Genomic DNA, 26,287 nt, shown 5'->3' on the forward strand with positions numbered 1-26,287 from the left:
GGGGCATTGGCTGACAGTGACAGGCAGCCAGACCTTCTTCTTCTAGTAACATAACTATATGAGTTTTTCATGTGACAATAGCAGGCTAAGGGGCAGAGCACTGGAAATTACTCCCCATTCATTTAGACAAGGAGGAGGGGAAAAGGGAGCTGCAAGAGTCAAGCTCACTGCTCCCTCAAACAACAAACTGAATCTAACTCGAGGGGAAAAAGGCAAAATGGCAGCAGCAGATTTGGAAAGTGTCCATAGGAACAAGGGGAATCACCCAGAGTCCCGTGTGTCTAGCCCCACCCCATCTCAGAGAAGCTGCAGGGGTAACTGCAGAGAAGGTGGCCTTGAAAAGCGGTATCTGAAGTCATGGGTCTACCCTGGGCTTTTCAAGGGTCCCTTCAGCAGCATCAGGTGGGAAAGCCAGCCTCCCAGGCTGAGCTCCTTACAACCTCTGCACACAGCCCACACCTGCCGGCCAAGTTGGCCAGGACTGGTCTGGGCGCTGCCCCCTCCCTGCCCTGGAATAACTTCTCCCTGTTCCCAGGACCTGCCCTGCCCTGCTGGGGAGGGAGGCACCTCCTGCAGCCTGTGATCTAAGAGAAGCCAGCTTGGGTGAGTCCAGGCTGTCTTTGCTTCTGGCAAATTGTGTCATTAAAGAACAGAAGGAAAACCCAGCCCATTTCATCTGCTTTTGCTGTAACCCATTTAAGCCAGTTGTAAACCTCTTCAGTTTGGCAACTAGAAAAAGCTCAGAATAGGTTGTTGGTTGATTTCCCCTAATGGGTTGTAAATTGTTAATATCGACACCTTGTTTAAAAGTAATTTTTAAAATTATCATATATCTCAAAAATGCAGAACATTATAGTGCGTCATGAAGAATATCACTTCACAATAAGCAGCTCAATGAAAACTTGTCATTTTGACATATTTGATTCAGATGTTTAAGAAAGAAAATATTGCCCCCACATGTACCCCTCCAAGCCCCTACATTCTTCCCCAAAGCCAACCAGTATTCCCAATTCTATTACATCATTTTGGGGATAATGCGTAAACTTTTAAAATTACTATTTTCCTGTATTAATGTCCTACCACAAGTGTTAACAAGGCCAGTGTAGCAAACTGATTTTCTCCCTCTTCCTTCCTTCCCTCCCTCCTCCTTCCTTCCTTCTCCCTTCCTTCCTTCCCTCATTCTTTTTTCCCTCCCTTCCTTCTTTCTATAGTAAGAACATTTAAGATCTACTCTCTTAGCAACGTCAAGTGCACAACAGTGTACTATTAACCATAGTTACAGTTGTACTATTAGCCATAGTTATAATATTTGATTCCCAGAATTTATTCATCTTATAATTAGTATCAGCACTGTGATTTGTATAGATTTGAAGCCATTATATTTAAAGGCTCAGAGTAGCAGAAAATTGGTTCTTAACTATTTCCCCGGGCACTCATCTTGCTTATTCAACAAGTAAACATTTGCTGGGCACCTGCTGTGTGCCAGACATACTGTGGTAACACAAACAGACCTGCTCCTGGGTCTCCTAGTATTTTGCACCCAGGGAGAAAGGTGGCTGTTCTTCAAACAATTCAATAAATAAATGTATGCAATTATATCCCATCACAGATTAAGACAATTTCTCTTCCCTCAGCAGATTCCATAGGTCCTTACAAGGCGAATGGAAACAAACACTAGTTAAGCAACTTACGAACCAAGACATTGACAAAATCCATTCTCCAAGCACAAGGTCATCTTTCCTCTAGGTTCTCAGGAAGAACGTAGGTATCAAGCTGAAATCACAGTTAACTAAAGGCAAACTGCTAAAGGCAAGCACATAACTTTGCTCCTATCCACTTAAAGTAGATAGCAGACAGTAAGAGAGGAACGTCCATTAAATTTAACCGACGCTAAAACAGTCTATTAGTGCCCAAATACTACACTGACTACTTGGGTAACTCACAGGAGTGGGATCAGACAGTGTCTGTCCTCCAGAGCTGATTCTTGATGGCACCCAGGACTTTCTGGGTTGGAATTAGTGAACGGTGTCATCAGTTACTCTGGGGACTGGTGCAGAGCAGGTATTTCCTCTGACAAAACGATGTTGCCACTGCAGGTCGTGGAAACCCGGGGTAGGAAGAGAAAAGGGGACCCAAACTGGAGGAGTCAGGGCTTTCTGCAGGGGGGATTATGTGGCCTTTATTCCAAGGGGTAGAGCTGCCTGGGACCCTCCTTGGTGGGGAGTAGGTGGCAGTAGCTTCTGTGCCCTGGGAAGGAAGCCTGCTGAGGGCAGTCAGCCATCTCGAGGGCACCAGAGCCCTTCTGGTCCGTATATCCCTCAGTCTCAGTGACAGCTGGCTTGCAGTCAGCACTCCATCTCAGTTCAGCCATGGGAATGAGAGATAAGCATGTCCTCTCCAGGTGGCTGAGCATGAGAGGCAGTGATGGTCATTGGCCGAGGTTGCTGCACCCTGAAAAGCAAGCCGGTCATGGAAGTCTGGCACTCACATACCAATGCAGTGACCACACAGAGGACAGCAAAAGCAAGGCAAGATGTCCCAGAGCACAGTAGGCCAAGCTCCCAAAAATCTTAGAAATTACAGCAAGCAGCCTGGTATGAGCCCATGATATCAAAAATCCCGATCTTAAAAGAGAAGTATAACGTGCTTCCCTCTCCTTTTAAAAATTTTAATAGATGGGCGGCGCCTGTGGCTCAGTGAGTAGGGCGCCGGCCCCATATGCCGAGGGTGGCGGGTTCAAACCCAGCCCCGGCCAAACTGCAACAAAAAAATAGCCGGGCGTTGTGGCGGGCGCCTGTAGTCCCAGCTGCTCGGGAGGCTGAGGCAAGAGAATTGCATAAGCCCAAGAGTTAGAGGTTGCTGTGAGCCGGGTGACGCCACGGCACTCTACCGAGGGCGGTACAGTGAGACTCTGTCTCTACAAAAAAAAAAAAAAATTTTAATAGATTTAGGGGGTACAAGTTGAATTCTGTTACATGTATATACTGCACAGAGGGATCATTTACTTTTTTTTTCCAGATTAATGTGAGAGTACAATTAGGTTACAATGTTTCCATTTGTTAGGCAGAGTCCATGTTGTAGTTTTCTCCCTGGAGCTGTTCCATATACCCTCACATTGTGCCCATTATGTGGGAGCCCACCAATCTCCTCCCCTCTCCTCCATCCCCCCATCTTGAATTGAATTGAGTTTTTCTCTTATGTGGACATGTATTAGATCGTCAACTGGCTTCGGATCACTTACTTTTTAATAAGTTTGTGTCTAAAGAGACCAGAGGCCAGGCACATAATCCCAGCACTCTGGGAGGTTGAGGTGGGTGGATCACTTGAGCTCAGGAGTTCAAGACCAGCCTGAGCCAAAGTGAGACTCCATCTCTACTAAAAATAGAAAAACTATCTATAGACCCAGCTACTCAGGAGGCTGAGGCAAGAGGATTGCTTAAACCTAAGAGTCTGAGGTTGTTGTGAGCTGTGATGATGCCATGACACTCTACCCAGGGCAACAGAGCAAGGCTCTATCTCAAAAAATAAAATTAAATAAAATAAAAAGACCAGAGACACTGAGTTAAACAGGCTCAGCTTCATGTGCGAACCTTTGAAATTCCTTTCTATAAACTGGAGTGATGCTCAAGGGGAGCAGACCATCTGGGGTACCTGCACCACTCCACCCCTTGGGCTCTATTGTGGACACAGAGCCCTGGATTAATTACAAAATACAAGTAAAATTGTGCTGAAAACTAGAAAGTTAGATTTTGAAGTGTGTAGCCACTAGGAGCAGAAAACAAAGAACAGGGCCTCTTTGCAGGAGGAAATGCATGCAGCTTGCGTCAGAGAAGATGTCTCCAGGGCCTATTCAACTTTGTGCCCCTGTGCTAAGTCAGGAGCCACTTGAAAGTAGACACTATTGAGTAGTGACTATTAAGGTGATAGCATAGAAAATAAAACCAGAAAAACTGGGTTTTTTTTGGTTTTTTGGGGTTTTTTTTTTGTAGAGACAGAGTCTCACTTTATGGCCCTCGGTAGAGTGCTGTGGCATCACACAGCTCACAGCAACCTCCAACTCCTGGGCTTAAGTGATTCTCTTGCCTCAGCCTCCCAAGTAGCTGGGACTACAAGCGTCCACCACAACGCCCGGCTATTTTTTGGTTGCAGTTCAGCCGGGGCCGGGTTTGAACCCGCCACCCTCGGTATATGGGGCCGGCACCTTACCAACTGAGCCACAGGTGCTGCCCGGAAAACTGGGTTTTAATGTTTACCAAATCTGGTGGGTTTAGAAGGTAAAGTATTTAGAGAGAATTCATAGCTCCAGGACTCTTCGTGGTATATTATACAGACATTCCCAATTGTGAGCTGCAGAGTCATAAAGTTAATACTTGATATTATAATAGCCTTATTCCTATCATCCTTTATTATCCCAGCCAAGTTCCCAGCTATTATCCCCTTTCTCCCTTTATACTATCCAGGCTGACAAATTATTACCCCTTCTTTATGAAGGAAGATGTTAAAGCACTGAAAGATTAAATGACATACCCAAGCCTCTAAAATTGGTATGTAGCAAAGGCCTGTGCCTCCGTTTCCCCCTAGGTTATGCTTCTTCTATGGATAGTTCTAGGCATCAAACCTCTCCAGGGTTGAACATCCTCACCAACCTCATAAAACCTGCTGTCTGCACATCAGCCTCTTCCCATCTCTAATTAATGCATATTTAGAGCACTGGCCCAGACCACCTCTTCTCAGAAGTTTCCTTAACCACGTCAACCCAAGCTGACCTCTGCCGGTGGTAAACTTCCACTGTACATGGGATCAGCATCCCACCACGGAGCACAGAATTATACCCTTTCTGGAATTATTTGCTCATTTCTTGACAAGTGTAGAGTGAGCTTTCTGAGGAGTTAGCTGCATCTTATAATCCTTCTTTCATGTGCTCCATGGCTTCTGGAAGTCAGGCCAGGTGCCTAATACAACTTGCTGAGGGACATGTTGGACACCGTAGGTAGTGAGAGCCAGGCATGATCGACTCTATTTGAAGATGCACCGTATGGTTTAGTCCCTCTCTTTCCACACAGTAGTTATCATGACTACTGTGCCATTGAGTGACTGTCTCTCCCACTCGTGTGTCAATGGGAGGAGAGCAGATCCTAGGGCTCATAGTAGGAGTTCAGTGTTTTTTGAGTGAATGAATGAAGGTCTAAATTAGGCCATCCATCTGGTATGGTCACCAGCCCCTATGCATCAGAATCACTTGGCTCCACCTGGTATGGTCACAAAAAGCCTCTTGGCCCGGTGCAGTGGCTCCCACCTGTAATCCTAGCACTCTTGGAAGCCAAGCCAGGAGGAGTCCCTTGAGCTCAGGAGTTCGAGACCAACCTGAGCAAAAGTGAGACTCTGCCTCTACTAAAAGTAAAAAAACTAGCCAGGCAGGGTAGTAGGCACCTGTAGTCCCACCTACTCGGGAGGCTGAGGCAGGAAGATCGCTTGAACCCAGGAGTTTGAGGTTGCTGTGGGCTATATTAATACCACAGTACTCTAGCCAGACTGACAGAGTAAGACTCAGACTCAAAAAAAAAAAAAAAAATGCAGCTTCTTGGGTCTCATTTCAGAACCACAAAATTCAAATCTCTGGAGATGGGACCCAGGACATGGCCATTGTGATTCTGAGGATGTTGATGTAGAGAAGTGGTGCTAGTTTTATAGAAGAGAAAAATGAGTCTTAGAGATATGAAGGGACTTGCTCAAGGCCACAGATAGGTGACAGACAAATTGTTATCAGAACCCAGATTTAGAATGTTCTGTTCAGGGCTATATTATACCAAGCTGCCTATTTATGTAATCTATAACATTTTCAGAAGGAGTTAGCCTATTAATTTATATGAGCTCATTTGATCTTCAAAACAACTCAGGCACAGTGGCTCATGCCTGTAATCCTGGCATTCTGGGAGGTTGACGTGGTTGGATTTCTGGAGCTCAGGAGTTTGAGACCAGCCTGAGCAAGAGTTAGACCCTATATCTGCTAGAAATAGAAAAACTATCTGGGCATGATGGTGGGTGCCTGTAATCCCAGCTACTTGGGAGCCTGAGGCAAGGAGTTTGAGGTTGCTGTGAGCTATGACGCCACAGCACTCTACCCAGAGCAAAAGAGTGAGACTCTATCTTAAAATCAACAAACCTCCCCCCCAAAATGACTCAGTATTGTAGATATTATTACTATTATGTACAGCTAAAGGATCAGAACTGAGAATCCCAAATGGCAATGTGGTATGACCACCCAGCCCCCCTAGTGGGGAGCAGCTCCTATCTACCTCTTGCAAATACAAATCCCTTGCCCCGGCCACATCTCCTTCCAGTGTTAGCATTTTTTTTTTTTTTTAAGATTAAAGAAACACCTGAAAAATAACTTAGGTTTGCAATCTATATATAATGTTCACATTCTGTACATACAAAGGAATACGTGTTTCCAGTTGGGCTCATCTTAAGGAAAAGGATGTAATTTAAAAGATTTAGACTCCAGATGTTCTTCTCCAATTACCTACCAGTTAGTTTTTCTGAGGGAATCCTTTCCTTTAATTTGGAAAAAAGATCAGAATACGCAGGATAAGGCCTTTTTGCAGCAGGAAATGCCAAGTTACTCAAGCTCAGAATGGAGGAGGGCTGGGTGCATGCCCAGGGGCAAGGCTGGGCTCCCTGGAAAGCACAGGCCCCGGGGCTGGTTACTGGTGAACCTGCCCGTGGCTCTTCTTCTCCCCCTCCTCCTACACACACCTGTCCAATTGTGTGTTTGGGTGTATTCCAACAGTAAGCCAGAGACTAGCTCCTAACCCACATCCTGCTGGCCTTTCCCGCTCCAGGCTGTTTCCTGGGCAGGACAGCTCCCTGGGCTTCCCCTGTGAGGGTCTTGGAAAGAAGGATTTTCCATGTGACTTACCAGTCAGTTGACATAAGCCACCTCCGTGCCTCTGAGTTGGGGGGCCTAACGCAGCTGTCCATGAACCCTCTCCCTTACTCTTCCTCCTGTCTCCTCCTGAGACAAAGACGCCAAGGATCTGGCTAGCCCCACCGTCTGAGAAGTTCTTGCCAAGAACCCTAACTTTTCAGGCAAGCTGGGAAATTGCCCACCTCCTATAGCCCCATATAAAAGGGGTCTCTAACTTCCCCCAGGCACAGACACCATCTTAGCACTGCCCAGGCGAGTCATCCTCCCTTTTCAAATGAACCCGGCCTGAACATCTCCTCTGCAGCCTCATCTCTGGGCGCCATTGTTTACACCTTTCACTCTGGAAACGGGAACCGAGGAGAAAGGAGTCCCTCGGTGTGGGGGACTCAATTCCTGGGCTTCTCGGCCTCCCCTGGAAGGCCGTGGAGCACCCTGAGGGCCAGTGTAGGGATCAGAGATGCTTTCCCAAATGGCCTGTTTGGGCCTCCAGAAACTAGTCTCTTCTCTAAGACAGAAAGAGCTCCCCAACTTTGGATATTGTTTTAGACTGACTGATGTCCTCAAATTTATATATTGAAGCTCTAACCCCCAACACCTCAGATTGTGATTGTATTTGGAGACAGGGCCTCTTAAGAGGTGATTAAGTTAAAATGGAGCCACTGGGGTGGGCCCTAATCCAATGTGACCAGTGTCCTCCTAAGAGGCAATTTGGACACATCAAGACACCAGAAAGCTGCCGATACCTTGATTTTGGACTTGTGGCCTCTAGAACAGGCTTCAAGCCGCTAGGCCTGTATCACATGTCCTCCTCGGATGGCCATTGACACATACTAGGTCCAAATAAGAATCCATGAAACTTCTTGGAAGCGTGGCCTACAGTGCTCTGGACAGCATCTTGGGCTGCTTCCTTCTCCTCCTCCCCTTCCGCTCCACATCTCCCACTAAACACCACACTGCTGTAGGCCTTCCGTTCCCCAGAAGTGATTCTTGGCCCTTCAGAAGCTGAAAGCAAAATTGCTATTTATTCCCTCTGCTCGGGCCCTGGGGCAGGGAACAGAGAGGGTGAAAGAGCTCATAATCTTTTACGTCACACGTTAAATCTGCAGATGTCCCAGTTAGGCGTTCCCTGGACACATAGTGCTCTTGTGGGCTTCAGTGGCCACCGCTCCCCCAAATGTCTGGGATTTGGAATCTTACCTTAGTTCTAGACTGTTCGCAACTGAGAAAACTGAGGCTGAAGACGTGATGTCAGAGGATCAACAAAATGAAAAAATGGTTCTTTGAAAAGATCCACGAAACTGATAAACCACCAGCTAGACTAACCAGGGAAACAAGAGAGAGGATCCAAATAAACACAATCGGAAATGAAAATAAAGACATTGCAGCTGACACCAAGGAAATGCAGAAGATCATCAGAGACTGTTATGAACAACTGTGTGTTCACAAACCAGAAACCTAAAGGAAATGACCAGCTCCTGGGAACACACAGCCTCCTGAGACTGAACCAGGAAGGAAAAGAACTCCTGAACATGCCAACAACAAGTAGTGAGATTCAAACAGTAACAAAAACATCTCCCAACAACAAAAGCTGAGGACCAGGTGTATTCATAGCTGAATTCTACCAAATCTATAAAGAAGAAATGGTGCCAACCCTCCTGCAGCTTTCCCAAAAGCTCAAGAAGGAGGGAAGGCTCTCTAACTTACTTTACAAAGCCAGTATCATCACCTTGATGCCAAGCCAGGAAAGGGTGCAACAACAACAAAATAAAACTATAGGCGATGCCCGTAGCTCAGTTGGCAAGGCACCAGCCACATACACCGAGGGTGATGGGTTCCAACCCAGCACAGGCCTGCAACAATGACAATGCAACAAAGAAATAGCTGGGTATTGTGGCAGGCACCTATAATCCCAGCTACTTGAGAGGCCAAGGCAGGAGAATCGCTTGAGCCCAAGAGTTTGAGGTTGCTGTAAGCTGTGATGCCACAGTACTCTACCCAGGGTAACAGCTTGAGGCTCTGTCTCAAAAAGGAAGGAAGGAAGGAAGGAGAAAAGAAAATTATAGAGCAAAATCTCTGTTGAACTAAATATAGCAAGAAAGAGAGAGAGAGAGAAAGAGAAAGAAGAAAGAAAGAAAGAAAGAAAGAAAGAAAGAAAGAAAGAAAGAAAGAAAGAAAGAAAGAAAGAAAGAAAGAAAGAAAGAAAGAAAGAAAGAAAGAGAAAGAAAGAAAGAAACAGAAAAAGAAATAAAGCGGCGCCTATGGCTCAGTGGGTAGGGCATTGACCCCATATACTGAGGGTGGTGGGTTCAAACCTGGCCCCGGCCAAATTGCAACAAAAAATAGCCGGGCATTGTGGCAGGCACTTGTAGTCCCAGCTACTTGGGAGGATGAAGCAAGAGAATCACCTAAGCCCAGGAGTTGGAGGTTGCTATGAGCTGTGACACCATAGCACTCTACCTAGGGAAATAAAGTGAGACTCTGTCTCTAAAAAAAAAAAAGAAAAGAAAAGAAAGAGAGAGAGAGAAAGGAAGGACGAAAAAAAAAAACTATAGAGCAATATCTCTGTTGAACAAAATATTCCTCAACAAAATACTAGCAAACTGAATCCAATAGCACATCAAGAAGTTAATTCACCACGGTCAAGAAGGTTTCATCCCAGGGATGCAAGGATGGTTCAACATACACAAACTAATAGATGTGATTCACCACATAAACATGATTAACAACAAAACCCATATGATCATCTCAGTAAATGAAGAAAAAGCATCTGATAGCATCCATTCATGATTTAAAAACCCTCAAAAAAGTTTGACATAGAAGGAACAGACCTCAAAATTATAGAATATATTCATCATACTGAATGGGGGAAGTTGCATGTATATCCCCTAAGAACTGGAAAACGACAAGGATGCCCACTCTTCCCACTTCTGTTCAGCATGGAACTAGAAGTCCTAATCAGAGTAATTAGGCAAGAGAAAGGAATGAAGGGCCTGCATATTGAAAAAGAAGGAGTCAAATCAGCTTTATTTGCTGATGATATGATCTTAATGCCTAGAAAACCCTAAGGACTCCTAAAGACTGCTGGATTTTGATATGGGGTGGGTGGTACCACAGACAGCCCTGCTGGAGCTGAGGGGAAGACCTGCCATCTCCACCCTCGGGTCTTGGTGGGGGAAGGCAGAGGAGCCAGCAGTTAGAGGGTAGCAGAGGGGGCCACAGGAGGGGCCAGACAACTTCTGGGGAGACACTTCTATGTTGCCAGCTCTGGGAGCTCCATAGTGTCTCTGCCCCTGGCCTCTGTCTCCCTCCCCTTGCACTTGCTGCTGAACCAGAACTCCTCATTTCCAGGGCCTGGTCAATTTCATGTAAGTTTCCTAGGCCCCGGAACCTAGGCCTGACATTTTGCCCCTAGCAGAAGGGATTGTGTCCATTCATTTATTTGGACATATATATTTACACCCCTAGACAAAGGACCCAAGAAGAGATTTTCTGCCTTAAGTCTTTCCCTCTGCCAGGAGCTCTGGTGCTTTTTCTGTATTCTTGCTGTACAATAACTTCTGTCTTATCACTGATATGTGGTCCATGGATTCATTCTTCAAATTCCTGAGACCAAGAACCTGCTGAAGAAAGAAATTCTGGTAACAAATTTTGGGGGCTCCTCTGGGATAGGAGATCTGTGGTAACAATGGGACCACTTACTTCTATCCTGTTTTTCTCTATAATCATAATAATGGAGACTAATAATTCAGGTGTCTGTCAGCCCCTAAAAGTGCAGAGTGCCGCTGCCGACCTCCAGGTCATGGGCGAGAGGCTGTTGGGGAATGAACTTTCTAATTCTCCTTGGCTCCCAAAAAAAAAGGAGCTGAAGGGAATGTTAGAAGGCTTTTGAACCTGTTCCGTATCCACTCCTTTTCTCTGGTTGAGAGCCAAGCACAGAAGTAGCACCCAGAGGTCCTAAGGTCCCCAGCAATGGTTCTGACCCCACTGCACTGAAGGGCCTTCTGAAAAATGTGCTCTCCCAGCCCTTTTACTATTTGCTCCTGTCTTCCATGGTCCCAAACTTCTATTTATCTCTAGGACTTTGGCTAGTTGTAACTAATTCTTTTTTTTTTTTTTTTAAGACAAAGTCTCACTATGTCACCCTTGGTAGAGTGCCCGTGGTGTCACAGCTCACAGCAACCTCAAACTCTTGAGCTTAAGTGATTCTCTTACCTCAGCCTTCCAAGTAGCTGGGACCACAGGTGCTTGCCACAATGCCCAGCTATTTTTTTGTTGCAGTTGTCATTGTTGTTTAGCTGGCCCGGGCCAGGTTTGAAGCCAGCAGCCTCAGTGTATGTGGCTGGCGCCATAAACACTGCTATGGGCACCAAGCCAAGTTGTAACTAATTCTAATGCAAAAGTTTCTATGTCTCTCAACCCTGATTTGTAACTGAGTTTAATTGTTGTCTTGCTAACTTTGGGGGAAGAAAGGGAGGTTGGAAAACATAGTGTTTAAGACCTGCTCATGATAGAAATCCTACTTTCCAATGTTTATAAAGGGTTACACGTGCAAGCACTGTGCTAGGCCGGGGCTCATCCCCACTTTTATTATTAGGTATATAATCGGTGGCAGGTAAAGAAAAGGGGCAGAACGTGCATTTGCTTCAGGTGGGACCAGGCTCCCAGATACCTGATTTCTCAGGCTGTGCTGCTGCAAATAATAAACACAGAAGAGCCTACTGTTGCAAAGTGCTATACTTTGTAATTGTGGCTAAATCCAGACAAGCACATGGGCTGGGAGGCCACTCTCCTTAGGGATTCTTCCCCAAGCATTGGAAGGACACTTCCTTTAGTTTAGCTGGAAGGCTTCTTGGGTTGGTCAGTCAAAGGATGCTTTGACAGTCCAGGAACACAGAGCGTGGGACTGATGAAAGCACTAGGGGTTTATTCTTTCCCACAGATGGGTAATGTTCTCTCTTTAAGAAAACACCCTGGTAACGTGTTCTCTCGCCAAGAGAACGTTTATCAGGTGGAACCCCTATGGCTCCCAGATACCTGAATTTTTGGCCTGTGGTGCCGGAACACCCCACTGGGCTATATTCAGAAGCATTGGGACATGTTTGATCCCTCTATACTGAAAAAAGAATGTATGATTTTCTTCTGTACCCAGGCCTGGCCTTAGTATCAACTCTCCAGTGGTGAACAATGGGCACCAGAGGGTACTCTAAATAATGATGCCATTTTTCAATTAGATCTTTTTTTATAAACAAGAAGGGATGTGCTCTGAAGTGCCCTATGTGCAAGCTTTCTTTTTTCTCAGGGACAACTCCCAACTGTGTAAGACCTGTCAGATAGATTCAGCTCCCCGAATGACCAGGGATTCCTAAGAGAGATGCTCTCACCACCTAGTTCACATCCACCATCTACTTCTCCCACACTTTCCTCTGTGCGTTTAGAAACCCCCACAAAGGAGTCTATTGCAAGAGTTTCTTCTGGTCCTATTGGGACCGCCAGAAAGCAACTGTATCCTTCTTTGTGTCCTTTGGTCAGGACTGTGGGTGGTGAAAGGGGAAGGAAATGCGTGACCATTCACTCCATTTTCTCTGGCAAATTTAAAACAAATCAAGGTTGATTGAGCACAGCAAAATAAATACTCAAAAGCATACATAGACGAACTACAGAATAGGAGAAAATATTTGTAAACTATGTATCCAACAAAAGACTATCCAGGATCTACAAAGAACACAAACAACTCAGCAAGAGAAAAACTAACAACTCCATTAAAAAATGGGCAAATGACATGTTTGGGCAGGCATTTTCCCAAAGAAGACTTACGGATGACCAAAAACCACATGAAAGAAACACTCAGCATCACTAATCATCAAAGAAATGCAAATTAAAACCACAATGAGGGAAGACGGCCGACTGGTAGCACCTCGGCAGAGGCTCCTGACCAGAGGGAGAAAACCTGGATGGAATCTGACTCTATAAAGCCAAAGGTGGGGAGCTGAGCCAAGAAAGAAGTTTGGCTAGCTGTAACTCCAAAGAAGAGCATTCAAGAAAACAAAGTACAGGTACAAAGCCTACTGACTGGAGGACGGGAGACCCCCATCCCCAAGCAGGAAACTCACCGCAGGCTATCTGTGAGCAAACAGGGAAAAAGAGACCTCTCATTTTACCTTGCTGGAAAGAGCCACTAAACACCAGTTCTCTTTCTCCAGGGAGGTCCCACTTATGAACTTAGACACCACCCCACCAGGCATAAAATTGAACAGATATTTTCTCCCACAAGTCCAAACTCCCAGTCCACCCTTCCCCCCTTGCATGGCAGTCTGAAGTTCTGCCCCCTAAAGAGTGTTTGGTCTTTTCCTGAGAGATCTGGGCATAGTGAGGACTGCCAACCTTCAGGATGGAAGAATCTGTGACTTACAGGGAAGAAAGAGGGTGTGGGAAGAAAGGGACACTCGGCAGGAGGAGGAGCAGTCCCCTGGTTATGACTACGCCCAGCCAGTGGTGGTGTTGACCCTCAGTTTGGGCTGTGTCTGGCCAGATGGGGTGCAGAACCCCCAGCTCTGATGGCACCCACAGCGGGAAAGTGCTTGCCTCGTATGGACTGAGTTCGACAGGCAGAGCTGGTCTCCAGCCCCTGCTGGGCCTGTGAGCAGAGGCTTGCCAGGTGTGAACTGAAACCTGAGGGCAAGGGCATGGTCCCCTGACTCCAACAGAACCCTTGAGCAGAGGCTTGCTAGGTGTGGAGCAAGACCTGAGAGCAAGGGCATGGTCCCCTGCCTCCAGCTGGGCCGGTGAGCAGAGGCTTAGTGGGTGAGGACTGAGACCTACAGGCAGGGTGTGGTGCCCTGACGCCAACTGGTCTGGCAAGCAGGGGCTTACTGGGTTTGGACTGAGATCATTGGGCAGGGGCATGGCTGCTGGCTCCAACTGGGCCTGTGAGCAGAGAAGTGGTCAACAGTGTGAACTGACTCTGGCAGGCGGGGACGTGGATCCCTGGCTCCAACTGGGCTGTTGGAGACCCTTGAATCCCTCTCTGTTCAGCAGGGTTTGCGCTGCCTGAGACACCGTGTCTGGGACTGTTCACCTGGGACATTCTGAGGTTAACCTTCAAAGTTCTGTAGTGGAAAAGAAGTGAAGGGGGGGCGCTGGGCACTACAGCTATTTGTACCTCTTCACAGTTGCTATTTAACCTAATACTGTGGCTATAAAACAGAGCTAGCTTGCGCTATCTCACTAAGTAGGTCCTCAGCATCTCTGGCCAAAACTCTGAAAGGGGCCTTTGTAAGGCTGTAGGAGATAAGCCACAATTACATAGCCTAGCGCTTTGGTAAGGGGCTGTCTCTACTACCTGGGAACCCCAATTCAGTCTCACACTACCAGTTCTAATAACCAAATGATGGAAAATAAACACGGTGCAGACCCAACAGAAGAACTCTGGCAACATGAATAACCAGAGTAGATCAACCCCCCCCCCCAAGAAATGACAAAGGAGATACAACTGAAGATGCCATGCATAGACAAATGGCTACAATGTCAGAAACTGAATTCAGACTATGGATGGCAAATAAGATAAATAGAATGGAAGAAAAGATAGAAATTGAATTCCAAAGAATAGTTCTAAAGTTGTCTCAAGAAATTAATGAATTCAAAGACAAAGTCACCAAAGATATGGACATAATGAGAAAAGAGACCAGCAGAGCTCAAGGAAATGAAAAAGTTAGTTGATGAGCTCCAAAACACAGTAGAATCCCTCAGTAATAGAGTTGACCAGGCAGAAGAAAGGATCTCTGAAACCGAAGACAAAGCTTTTGAATGTTCCCAAATGCTCAAAGAGGCAGATGAATAGAGAGCAAAAACTGATCATTCCCTGAGAGAGTTGTGAGGTCACTCCAAAGGATCAAACATTTGTCTTATAGGAATTCCTGAAGGGGAAGAGGATGGTCCTAAAGGTGTAGACACTCTACTCCAAGAGATTTTGGAAGAGAATTTCCCAAGTATTGCAAGAGATACAGAACTTCAGATAGTAGACAGTTTCAGAACCCCAGCAAGACTCAATCCAAATAAAGCATCTCCTAGACAGATGTGATTAACTTTGCCAAAGTTAAGACAAAGGAGAAAATTCTGCAAGCAGCCAGACATAAGAAAAGCATCACCTACAAAGGGAGAAATATCAGAATGACTGCAGATCTCTCAGCTGAAATGTTTCAAGCCAGAAGAAGGTGGTCATCAGCCTCCAATCTCCTAAAACAAAACAATTTTTAGCCCAGGATCCTGTATGCAGCTAAACGGAGTTTCATTTGTGAGGGAGAAATCTAATACTTTAATGATATACACATGTTGAAGAAATTTGCCATAGCTAAACCAGCTCTCCAGGATATTCTCAGACCCATCCTCCACAATGACCAGCACAGTGCTCTACCTCCAAAGTAAACTCACCCAGAAATTTTTTAAAAACCCAAATTCCACAGTGGTAAAAGGATTAAAAATGTCCACTGGAGGGCGGCACCTGTGGCTCAAAGGAGTAGGGCACCAGCCCCATATGGGGGAGGTGGCAGGTTCAAACCCAGCCCCAGCCAAAAACTGCAAAAAAAAAAAAAAAAAGTCCACTGCAAAAAAAAAAAAAGAAGTCCACTGGACATCCAAAAATCATGACACCCAAAACACAACCAGGCTTATCAATTCTCTCAATTAATGTGAATGGTTTAAATTGTCCTCTGAAGAGGCACAGGCTGGCTGACTGGATACATAAACTCAGACCAGATATCTGCTGCATACAAGAATCTCATCCCACCTTAAAGGATAAAAATAGACTCAGGATAAAGGGATGGACTTCTATAATATAGGCAAATGGAAACCAGAAAAAAGCAGGGGTTGCAATTCTGTTTGCAGATACAATTGGCTTTAAACCAACAAAGATAGTCGGCGGCACCTGTGGCTCAGTGAGTAGGGCGCTGGCCCCATATGCCAAGGGTGGTGGGGTCACACCCAGCCCCAGCCAAACTGCAACAACAACAAAAAAAATAGTCGGGCGTTGTGGCGGGTACCTGTAGTCCCAGCTGCTCAGGAGGCTGAGGCAAGAGAACCACATAAGCCCAAGAGCTGGAGGTTGCTGTGAGCTGCGTGTGACGCCACGGCACTCTACCGAGGGCGGTACAGTGAGACTCTGTCTCTACAAAAAATAAAAAAATAAAAAAATAAAACCAACAAAGATAAAGAAAGATATGGATGGTCACTACATATTTGCCATGGAAAACACCCAACATGAAGAGATTTTGATAATTAACATTTATGCACCCTACCAGAATGCTCCTCATTTTATAAAGCAAACCCTAATGCATATGAACAACTTGATATCTTCCTGTACTATAATAGTTGGAGACTTTAACACCCCTTTGACAGTTTTGGATAGATCCTCCAAGAAAAAACTAAACAAAGAAATATTAGACTTACACCTGACCCTAGAACAAATGAACTTTACAGACCTCTACGGAACATTTCATCCTAATAAAACTGAATATACATTCTTCTCATCAGCCCACAGATCATCCTCTAAAACAGATCACATCATAGGACACAAGTATAACCTCAGAAAATTTAAAAGAATAGAAATTATTTCTTGTATCTTCTCGGACCACCATGGAATAAAAGCTGAACTCAACAGCAACAGGAATCATCATACTCAAACAAAGTCATGGAAACTAAATAATCTTAGGTTGAATGATAGCTGGGTCAAAGACGAGATTAAGAAGGAAATCACCAAATTTTTGGAACAAAATGATAATGAAGACACAAATTATCAAAACCTGTGTGATACTGCAAAGGTAGTCCTAAGATAGAAATTTATAGCATTGGAAGCCTTCATCAAAAAAACAGAAAGAGAGGAAGCCAACAACTTAATGGATCATCTCAAGCAACTGGAAAAGGAAGAACATTCCAACCACAAACCCAGCAGAAGAAAAGAAATAACCAAAGTTAGGGCAGAATTAAATGAAATTGAAAACAAAAGAATCAGTCAGAAGATCAATGAAACAAAAAGTTGGTTTTTTGAAAAGATTAACAAAATTTACAAACCTTTTGCCAACCTAACCAGAAACAGAAAAGTAAAATCTCTAATATCGTCTATCAGAAATGATAAAGGAGAAATAAAAGACACCTCAGAGATTTAAAAAATCCTCAGTGATTACTACAAAAATCTCTATTCACAGAAATATGAAAATCTGAAGGAAATGGACCAATACCTGGAAGCACGCCACCTTCCACCTTCCTAGACTCAACCAGAAAGAATTAGAAATCTTGAATAGACCTATATCAATCACTGAAATAGTATCAATAATACAAAATCTCCCAAAAAAGAAAAGTCTGGAACCAGATGGCTTCACATCTGAATTCTATCAAACCTTTCAAGAGGAACTAGTACCTATATTATACAACCTTTTCCAAAATATAGACAAAGAAGGAATCCTCCCCAACACATTCTATGAAGCAAATATCACCTTGATCCCTAAACCAGGAAAGGACCCAGCAAAGAAAGAAAACTATAGACCAATATCATTAATGAATACTGATGCAAAAATATTCAATAAGATCCTAGCAAACAGAATTCAACAACACATCAAAAAAAATTATACATCTCAGAACCCATAGCACAGTGGTTATGGAGCCAGCCATATATACCAAGGCTGGTGGGTTCGAATCCGGCCTGGGCCAGCTAAAAAATTATGACAAATGCAATAAAAAATAGCTGGACATCATGGTGGGTGCCTGTAGTCCCAGCTACTTGGGAAGCTGAGGCAAGAGACTCACTTAAGCCCAAGAGTTTGAGGTCGCTGTGAGCTGTGACTGCACAGCACTCTAGCAAGGGTGACATGGTGAGACCCTGTTTCAAAAAAAAATAAATAAATAAGGATTTAGGCTTGGTGCCTGTGGCTCAAGCAGCTAAGGCACCACCACAGACACCTGAACTGGCAGGTTTGAATCCAGCCCAGGCCCACCAAAATACAGCTGCAACCCAAATATAGCTGGGTGTTATGGCAGGGGCCAGTAGTCCCAGCTACTTGGGAGGCCGAGGCAGGAGAATTGCTTGAGCCCAGGAGTTGGAGGTTGCTGTGAGCTGTGATGCCACAGCACTCTACCCAGGGGTGACACCTTGAGGCTCTGTCTCAAAAACAAAAATTATACATCACGATCAAGTTGGTTTTATTCCAGGGTTACAGGGTTGGTTCAACATACGCAAATCTATAAATATAATACATCACATAAATAAAATAAAAAACAAAGACCATATGATTCTCTCAATCGATGCCAAAAAATAATATCCAGCATCCTTTTATGATCAGAACACTTAAGAAAATAGACATAGAAGGGACATTTCTTAAGCTGATAGAGGCCATCTACAGCAAACCCACAGCCAATACCATATTCAATGGTGTAAAATTGAAAACATTTCCACTCAGATCAGGAACAAGGCAAGGACTCCCATTGTCTCCACTGCTATTCAACATAGTAATGGAAGTCTTAGCCATAGCAATCAGGCAAGAGAAGGTGATCAAGGGTATCCAAATAGGGTCAGAGGAGATCAAAATCTCACTCTTTGCTGATATATGATCCTATACCTGGAAAATCCCAGGGACTCAACTACAAAACTCTTAGAAGTGATCAAGGAATACAACAGTGTTTCAGGATATAAAATCAAACCTTACAAATCAGTAGCCTTTATATATGCCAACAATAGTCAAGCTGAAAATATAGTCAAGGACTCTATTCCTTTTACAGTAGTACCAAAAAAGATGAAATATCTGTAAATTTACCAACAAAGGATGTGAAAGATCTCTATAAAGAGAACTATGAAACTCTGAGAAAAGAAATGGCTGAAGATGTTAACAAATGGAAAAACATACCATGCTCATGGCTGGGAAGAATCAACATTGTTAAAATGTCCATACTACCCAAAGCAATCTACAGATTTAATCAATCCCATATTCAAGCACCATTGTCATACTTAAAAGAGCTTAAAAAAATAGTGCTTCATTTTATATGGAATCAGAAACAAACTCGAATAGAAAATACATTACTCAGAAATAAGAACAAATCAGGAGGTATTATGTTATGAGACTTCAGGATATACTATAAATTGATAGTGATCAAAACAGCATGGTACTGGCACAAAAACAGAGAGGTAGATTTATGGAACAAAATAGAGAACCAAGAGATGAACCCAGTTACTTATCATCATTTGATCTTTGACAATCCTATCAAAAACATTCTGTGAAGGAAAGACCCCTATTTAACAAATGGTGCTGGGTGAACTGGCTGGTGACTTGTAGAAGACTGAAACTGGACCCCCATCTTTCACCATTAATAAAAATTGATTCTCACTGAATAAAAGATTTAAACTTAAGACATGAAACTATAAAAATACTAGAAGAGAGTGCAAGGAAAACACTTGAAGAAATTGGCGTTGGAGAATATTTTATGAGGAGGACCCCCCAGGCAATTGAAGCAACACCAAAAATACATTACTGGGATCTGATCAAACTAAAAAGCTTTTGCACAGCCAAGAACACAGTAAGTAAAGCAAATAGACAACATTCAGAGTGGGAGAAGATTAGTTTGAGAGAACTCAAACAATAAGAAAAGAACAAATAACCCCATTTCTCTGTAGGCAAGAGACTTACCCAGATTAGAGTGCCATGGCCTCAGAAACTTCTCTGATGAAGACAGGCACATGGCCTACAAACACATGAAAAAATGCTCATCATCCTTAATCATCAGAGAAATGCAAATCAAAACCAATTTGAGATATCATCTAACTCAGTAAGATCAGCCCACATCACAAAATCCCAAAACTACTGATGTTGGCGTGGATGCAGAGAGAAGGGAACATGTCTACACTGCTGGTGGGAATGCAAGCTAATACAACCTTTTTATTTTTATAATTTTTATTTATTTATTTATTTATTTATTTATTTATTTATTTATTTATTATTAAATCATAACTGTGTACATTGATATGATCATGGGGCACCATTCACTAGCTTCACAGACCGTTTACCAAGTTTCACATATACCCTTGTAAGATACACCGCTGGTGTAATCCCACCAATCCCCTTCCCTCTACCCATCTCCCCCCTCCCTCCCCTCCCTTTCCCCCTTCCCCCTTCCCCCTATTCTTAGGTTAATACAACCTTTTTGGAAAGAAGTTTGGAGAACACTCAAGGAACTAAAAGTAGACCTACCATTTGATCCTGCAATTCCTCTCCTAGGTATATATCCAGATGATCAAAAATTATTTTACAACAAAGACATTTGTACCAGAATGTTTACTGCAGCCCAATTCATAGTTGCCAAGACATGGAAACAGCCCAAGTGCCCATTGGCCCATGAATGGATTAACAAATTGTGGTATATGTACACCATGGAATACTATGCAGCCATAAAAAAGATGGAGACTTCACATAATTTATGTTTGCCTGGATGGAGCTGGAACATACTCTTCTTAGTAAAGTATCTCAAAAATGGGGGGGGAAGTATCCAATGTACTCAATACTACTATGAAATCAATATATAATCACCTACACATTTATATGAATGGCAAAACATAACTATAGTCCAGAAACTAGAAGGAAAGAGGAGAGAGAGGGGAGGGGAGAGGGAGGGGGAATATGGGAGGAGGGAAGGCATTTGGGGGGACCTCACCTAACGTGCATGATGCAATGGTACAATTTGGGTAGTATGGACATTTTAACAATGTATGGATGTTATGTACAATGTATGGATGTTATGTTATATATAATTGTGATGGTATGTTTTTCCATTTGTTAATGGCAATACATTACAAAACTACTAGGAAATCAGTATAATTGTGATGGATGTGTTACTTAGTTCAATGTAAGCATTTCACATTGTATATCAAAGCAGTACACTGAACCCTACAAATGCATCAATGTACAAAGTTATGATTTTATGAATAAATAAATAAATAAATAAATAAAACCACAATGAGGGCCAGGCATAGTGGCCTAACACTCTGACAGGCCAAAGTGGGAGGATTCCTTGAGCTCAGCAGTTGGAGACCAGCCTGAGCAAGAGACCCATCTCTATTAAAAAGAAAAAAATTAACTGGGTGTTGTGGGAGGTGCCTGTGGTCTCAGGCACTTGGGAGGCTGATCAAAGGAAGATCATTTGAGCCCAAGATTTTGAGGGTGCTGTGAGTTAGACTGAGGCCACAGCACTCTAACCTGGGCAATCGCATGAGACTCTGTCTCTAAATAAATAAATAAATAAATCCACGAGGACATACTATCACACTCCAGTTGGAATGGTCATTGCTGTCAAAAAGTCAAGAAAACAGTAGGTGTTGGCACAGACACAATGAAAAGGGCATACTTATTATACACTGTTGATGAGGATGTAAATTAATACAACCTCTCTGGAGATTATAATGTAGATTTCTCAATGAACTGAAAGGAGATCTACAATTTTATCCTGAAATCCTGAAAGAAAATAAGTCATTAAGTAAAAAAAAATGCTTGCATTCATATGTTTATTGCAGCACAATTCACAATTGCAAAGACATGGAATCCGCCGAATTACTACTCAGTGATAAGAAAGAATTAAATAATGTCTTTTGCAGAAATTTGGATGGACCTGAAAGCCATTATCCTAAGTGAAATAACTCAAAAACAGAAAGGCAAATGCCACATGTTCTCATGTGTAAGTGGGAGGTAGCTGACTATACGAGGGCACACAGAATGGTATAATAGACGTTGGAGACTCAAAAGGGGAAAAGTGGGAAGGGTGGGGATGAAAAATTACCTAAAGGGTACAATGTACACTATCTGGGTGGTGGGTATGCTAAAAGCCCAGATTTTACCACTATGAAATATATACATGTACTAGAATTCAACTTGTATCCCCTAAATCTATAAAATTTTAGAAAAGGGAAAAAAGATTAAAAGTCCCCCCCCAAAAAAGGAAAAAATAAGCCACAAATTACCAATATCAGGATTGAGAGAGTATAGATTCTGTAGATATTAAAACAGCGGTTCTCAAATGAAGGCTATTCTCTGCTGCCCCCCACGCACACCTGAGAATGTTTGGCAATGTCTGGAGACTAGGGTGCTGAGGGCATTGCTATGCTATCATCTAGTGGGTAGAGGTCAGTAATGCTGTTAAGTGTCTCACAATGCAAAGGACATGCCACCTCAAAGAAGAATTATCCATTCTAAAATGTCAAAAAATTTTCTGTTGAGGCCAGGTGTGGTGGCTCATGCCTGTAATCCCAGTATTCTGGGAGGCTGAAGCAGGAGGAATGCTTGGGCCCAGGAGTTTGAAGTTGCTGTGATCTATGATGCCACGGCACTCTAGCCAGGGCAACAGAGTGAGATTTTGTCTCATAAAAAACAAAAAAGTCTCCTGTTGAAAAACATTAAAAGGATAAAGTTGGCATATATAACTTTATGCCAATAAATTCAACAGCTTAGTTGCAATGGACAAGTTATTTGAAAGACACATCTACTAATGCTCACACATACCCAAATAGGTAGCCTGATATTTATGATAGAGGTTGAACTAGTGTAGTTTAAAAGCTTCTCACAAAGAAAACTCCAAGCTTTTTCTCCACATCTTAGAAAAGATGTGAAAGACCTATACTTCAAAAACTACAAAATATTGCTGAGAGAGGTCAGATAAAATGTTATACTATCCTCATGCGTTCAAAAATGTTAAGATTCCAGTACCCCCAATTGAGCTATAGATTCAACATGACTCTAATAAAAAGTCATAGCAGACTTTTTGTAGAAATTGAAAAATGGATTCTAAAAATAATGACAATGCAAAGGGCCTGGTACTGTATGAAAATTAGAGAACTGGGTGGCGCCTGTGGCTCAGTGAGTAGGGCGCCGGTCCCATATGCCGGAGGTGGCAGGTTCAAACCCAGCCCCGGCCAAAAAAAAAAATCAAAAAATAAAAGAAAAATTAGAGAACTGGGGTGCAGGTGTGTGGTAGTGGCAAGGCAGCCTTGGGGACCCCAGGGGCGAGATGACCACTCTCCAGCTGTGACAACCTGTTGCATCTGCTTACAGAAACTTATGGGATTCCTTTTTACTTACAATACCTTGCCCAATGGCCAGAGTATTTTATGGTTGCACCAGGTGGAAAATTGCTGGGTTATATTATGGGTAAAGCAGAAGGCTCAGTAGCTAGAGAAGAATGGCATGGGCATGTCACAGCTCTGTCTGTTGCCCCGGAATTTCAATATCGGGGTTTGGCTGCTAAACTTATGGAGTTATTACGGGAGATTTCAGTAAGAAAGGGTGGGTTTTTTTTGGGGGGGGTTTGTTGTTGTTTTTGTTTGTTTTTTTGAGACAAAATCTCATTTGGTCACCCTTGGTAGAGTGCCATGGCATCATAGCTCACAACAACCTCAAACCCTTGGGCTTAAGCCTTTCTCTTGCCTCACCCTCCCAAGTAGCTGGGACTACAGGTGCCCGCCACAACAATTTTCGTTGTTGTAGTTGTAGTTATCATTGTTGTTTAGCAGGCTTGGGCCAGGTTTGAACCAGCCAGCCCCAGTGTATGAGGCTGGCACCCTAACCACAGAGCTACGGGCACTGGGCCAAAGAAAGGGTGGGTTTTTTGTTGATCTCTTTGTAAGAGTATCTAACTAAGTTGCAGTCAACATGTACAAGCATCTGGGCTACAGGGTATACGGGACATCATAGAGTACTATTCAGCCAGCAACAGGGAGCCTGATGAGGATGCTTATGAACCGAGGAAGACACTTACAACGAAGGCACTTTGCAGGGACACAGAGGAGAAATCTGTCCTCCCATTACCTTAGGGTATATGAAATGTATAAATCTAAGATGTATGATGAAATACATTGTTGACTCTAAAAAAAAAAAAAATAAAATAAAAAATTAGAGAACTAATTCAGGAAGTCCAATATCTAAATAATAAGAGATTCAGAAAGAGAGAAGGAAGAACAGCAGGAGAGAAGAAATCATTAACCACATAATTCAAACAATGTCCCAGACAAAAATGATGTAAGTTTTTAGTGTGATACATTATGGGAAAAAGCAGACACAAATCAGGCATGTCACTGTGAAACTTCAAAAGTTCGGGAAAAGATCTTAGAAGATTAAAGGCTACAAAGGATCAAATTAAAATGGCATCAGCCTTCCTGGCAGTAATTCAAGAGACTGAAAGACAATACAGTGATGCCTTCAAAACTATGAAGAAGAGAAAAATTCTATCTTAGAATTTTTGTATGTATGGCCTGCTGAGCATAGTGGCTCACACCTGTAATCCCAGCTCTCTGGGAGGCCATGGTGGGTGCATTGCTTGCGCTCAAGAGTTTGAGACCAGCCTGAGCAAGAATAAGACCCCGTCTCTACTAAAAATAGAAAAACAGTGAGGCGTTGCGGCTGACACCTGTAGTCCCAGCTACTTTGGAGGCTAAGGCAGGAGGAGTCCTTGAACCTAGGAGTTTGAGGTTGCTGTGTGTGAGCTATGATGACACCACAGCACTACCCACTGTGACTGAGACTCAGTCTCAAAACAAAAACAAAAAAGAAAGCAATTTCATAATAAATAAATAAAGTGCAGTTTTTACCCTGGAAGCCAAGCTTAGCACTAGTGCTGTGATGGGCACAAAAAGAAAAGGGGAGAAGGAACAAGCCAAATAGGAGGATCTGTTTTGATTCATGATTAGATACCAGATGTAACCTGAAATTTCGGTTTTACATATTTATATGTCATAGAGGCTGAGGAGGACATTTTGCCTTATAAAGTTACTTATTGGGAACAAAGAATACTATAAAAAGATCATTAAATGATTAAATGGATATCTAAAGATGACTTGATTTTTCTTGTAAACAGTGTATTTACAACCTCAGGGTTTGGAATCAAGCCAAAAATAACATGAAGAAAATATTGAGCATGAGACTGGTGACTTGGCACATTCAAAGTTGTCCACCTGTTAGTCACCTGTCCCCATTGATTCCAGCTGATGACTGGGCGGGTTCTATTGTTGGTAAACTCTGGCGAGAAAGCATTCAGTAAAAGAAAGAGTGAACAAATAAACCTGCTGAAAGAGAAGAGGCTCACAAGAGTGGGGTAAGAGGAGAGCAAGCTTACTACATCCCAAACTCCAAATGAGTCCAAAGAATCCACTGCGGAGTTGGGCATGCACACCTGAGCCACTGGGAGAGCTAACTCAAAACATTTCCAAGGAAACGGAGCATGAATTCAAGGAATGCAATTAATTCCCAAGCTTTTGTTTTTACCCCCAAACCCTATTTTGGTTTCCAGCTAGCTTTCCCATACTCTGTTCAGACTTTAATTCCATGGTATAATAGCTCCAGCTTTGGTAACCACCCAGCTGTAACTTGGTCAATAAACCAAACACCATCAAAGCTTCTCATTTGTATTTCTAAAATCTAAAACACTGAAGAGATTGAAATGTAAATATAATCCTTTACTTGATCACACAATCTCAGGGAATCTCACTTTCCCTTTGGAAAGTGTCTTGCTGGGCGTTCAAATTGTAAAGACAAAAGTAATCACAATAGTTTCTTGCAATAGAAGTGAGTTGTTTTGTGTACTGCTGACAATCCACTTACTAAAGGTTATTTTTAAATTTATGGATAGTAAATTTCACCCTTTTTGGTGTACAATTCTAGAACTTTAACATATGTGGAGTCACGTAACCGCCACCACAATCCAGATATGGGGCAGCTCCGTCATCACAACTGCTGGTGCACACTGCCTGGAATCCCTGGAAACCCCTGCTCTGTCCTCCATCCCTAGTTTTGCCTTTTCCAAAATGTCATAAAAACGAAATAATGCAGAATGCAGCCTCGTGCGTCTCGCTTCTTCCAGTTACTGTAAATGTATCTGATATTCATTCATGTTATTGTATATACCATATACGTGTATTCATGCGTATGTGATGTGTTACATATAATGTCGCATATTATATAAACTTTTAATTTTGAAATAATTATAGAGTCACATAAATTTGTAAAGACAGTACCAAGTGGTCCCCTGCCCCTTTAGCCAGTTTCCCCCAAGGTTACATCCTTCCCCCATAGTTACATAGCATGATGTCAGAAGCAGGAAATAGACGTTGGTGTTTCCACCAAGGCAGCGAAGGGAAATCCTCCCCTTTGTCCTCTCTCTGAATGTTCACTGAAAATCAACTGACAAAAAGCGGAGTGACAGGAGAAAAGGGATGCAGTTTATTTAATTATAGCTTTATGTGACACAAGAGCCTTCAGAAGAAAGACCCAAAGATACAGGGGTCCATTTTTATGCTTAGGTTTAACAAAGCATAAAGAGCTATGTAGAAATGTGATTGGATAAAAA

At 43.2% G+C, this 26,287-nt stretch overlaps 1 pseudogene; it reads left to right on the forward strand.

The window, feature by feature from the left end:
* The first annotated feature begins 217 nt into the window (after positions 1–217).
* LOC128590809 (N-alpha-acetyltransferase 20-like) lies at positions 218–23,759 on the forward strand (annotated as a pseudogene).
* The last annotated feature ends 2,528 nt before the right edge of the window (positions 23,760–26,287 follow it).

Source organism: Nycticebus coucang, chromosome 1 (genome assembly GCF_027406575.1).
Source record: "Nycticebus coucang isolate mNycCou1 chromosome 1, mNycCou1.pri, whole genome shotgun sequence".
NCBI lineage: Eukaryota > Metazoa > Chordata > Mammalia > Primates > Lorisidae > Nycticebus > Nycticebus coucang.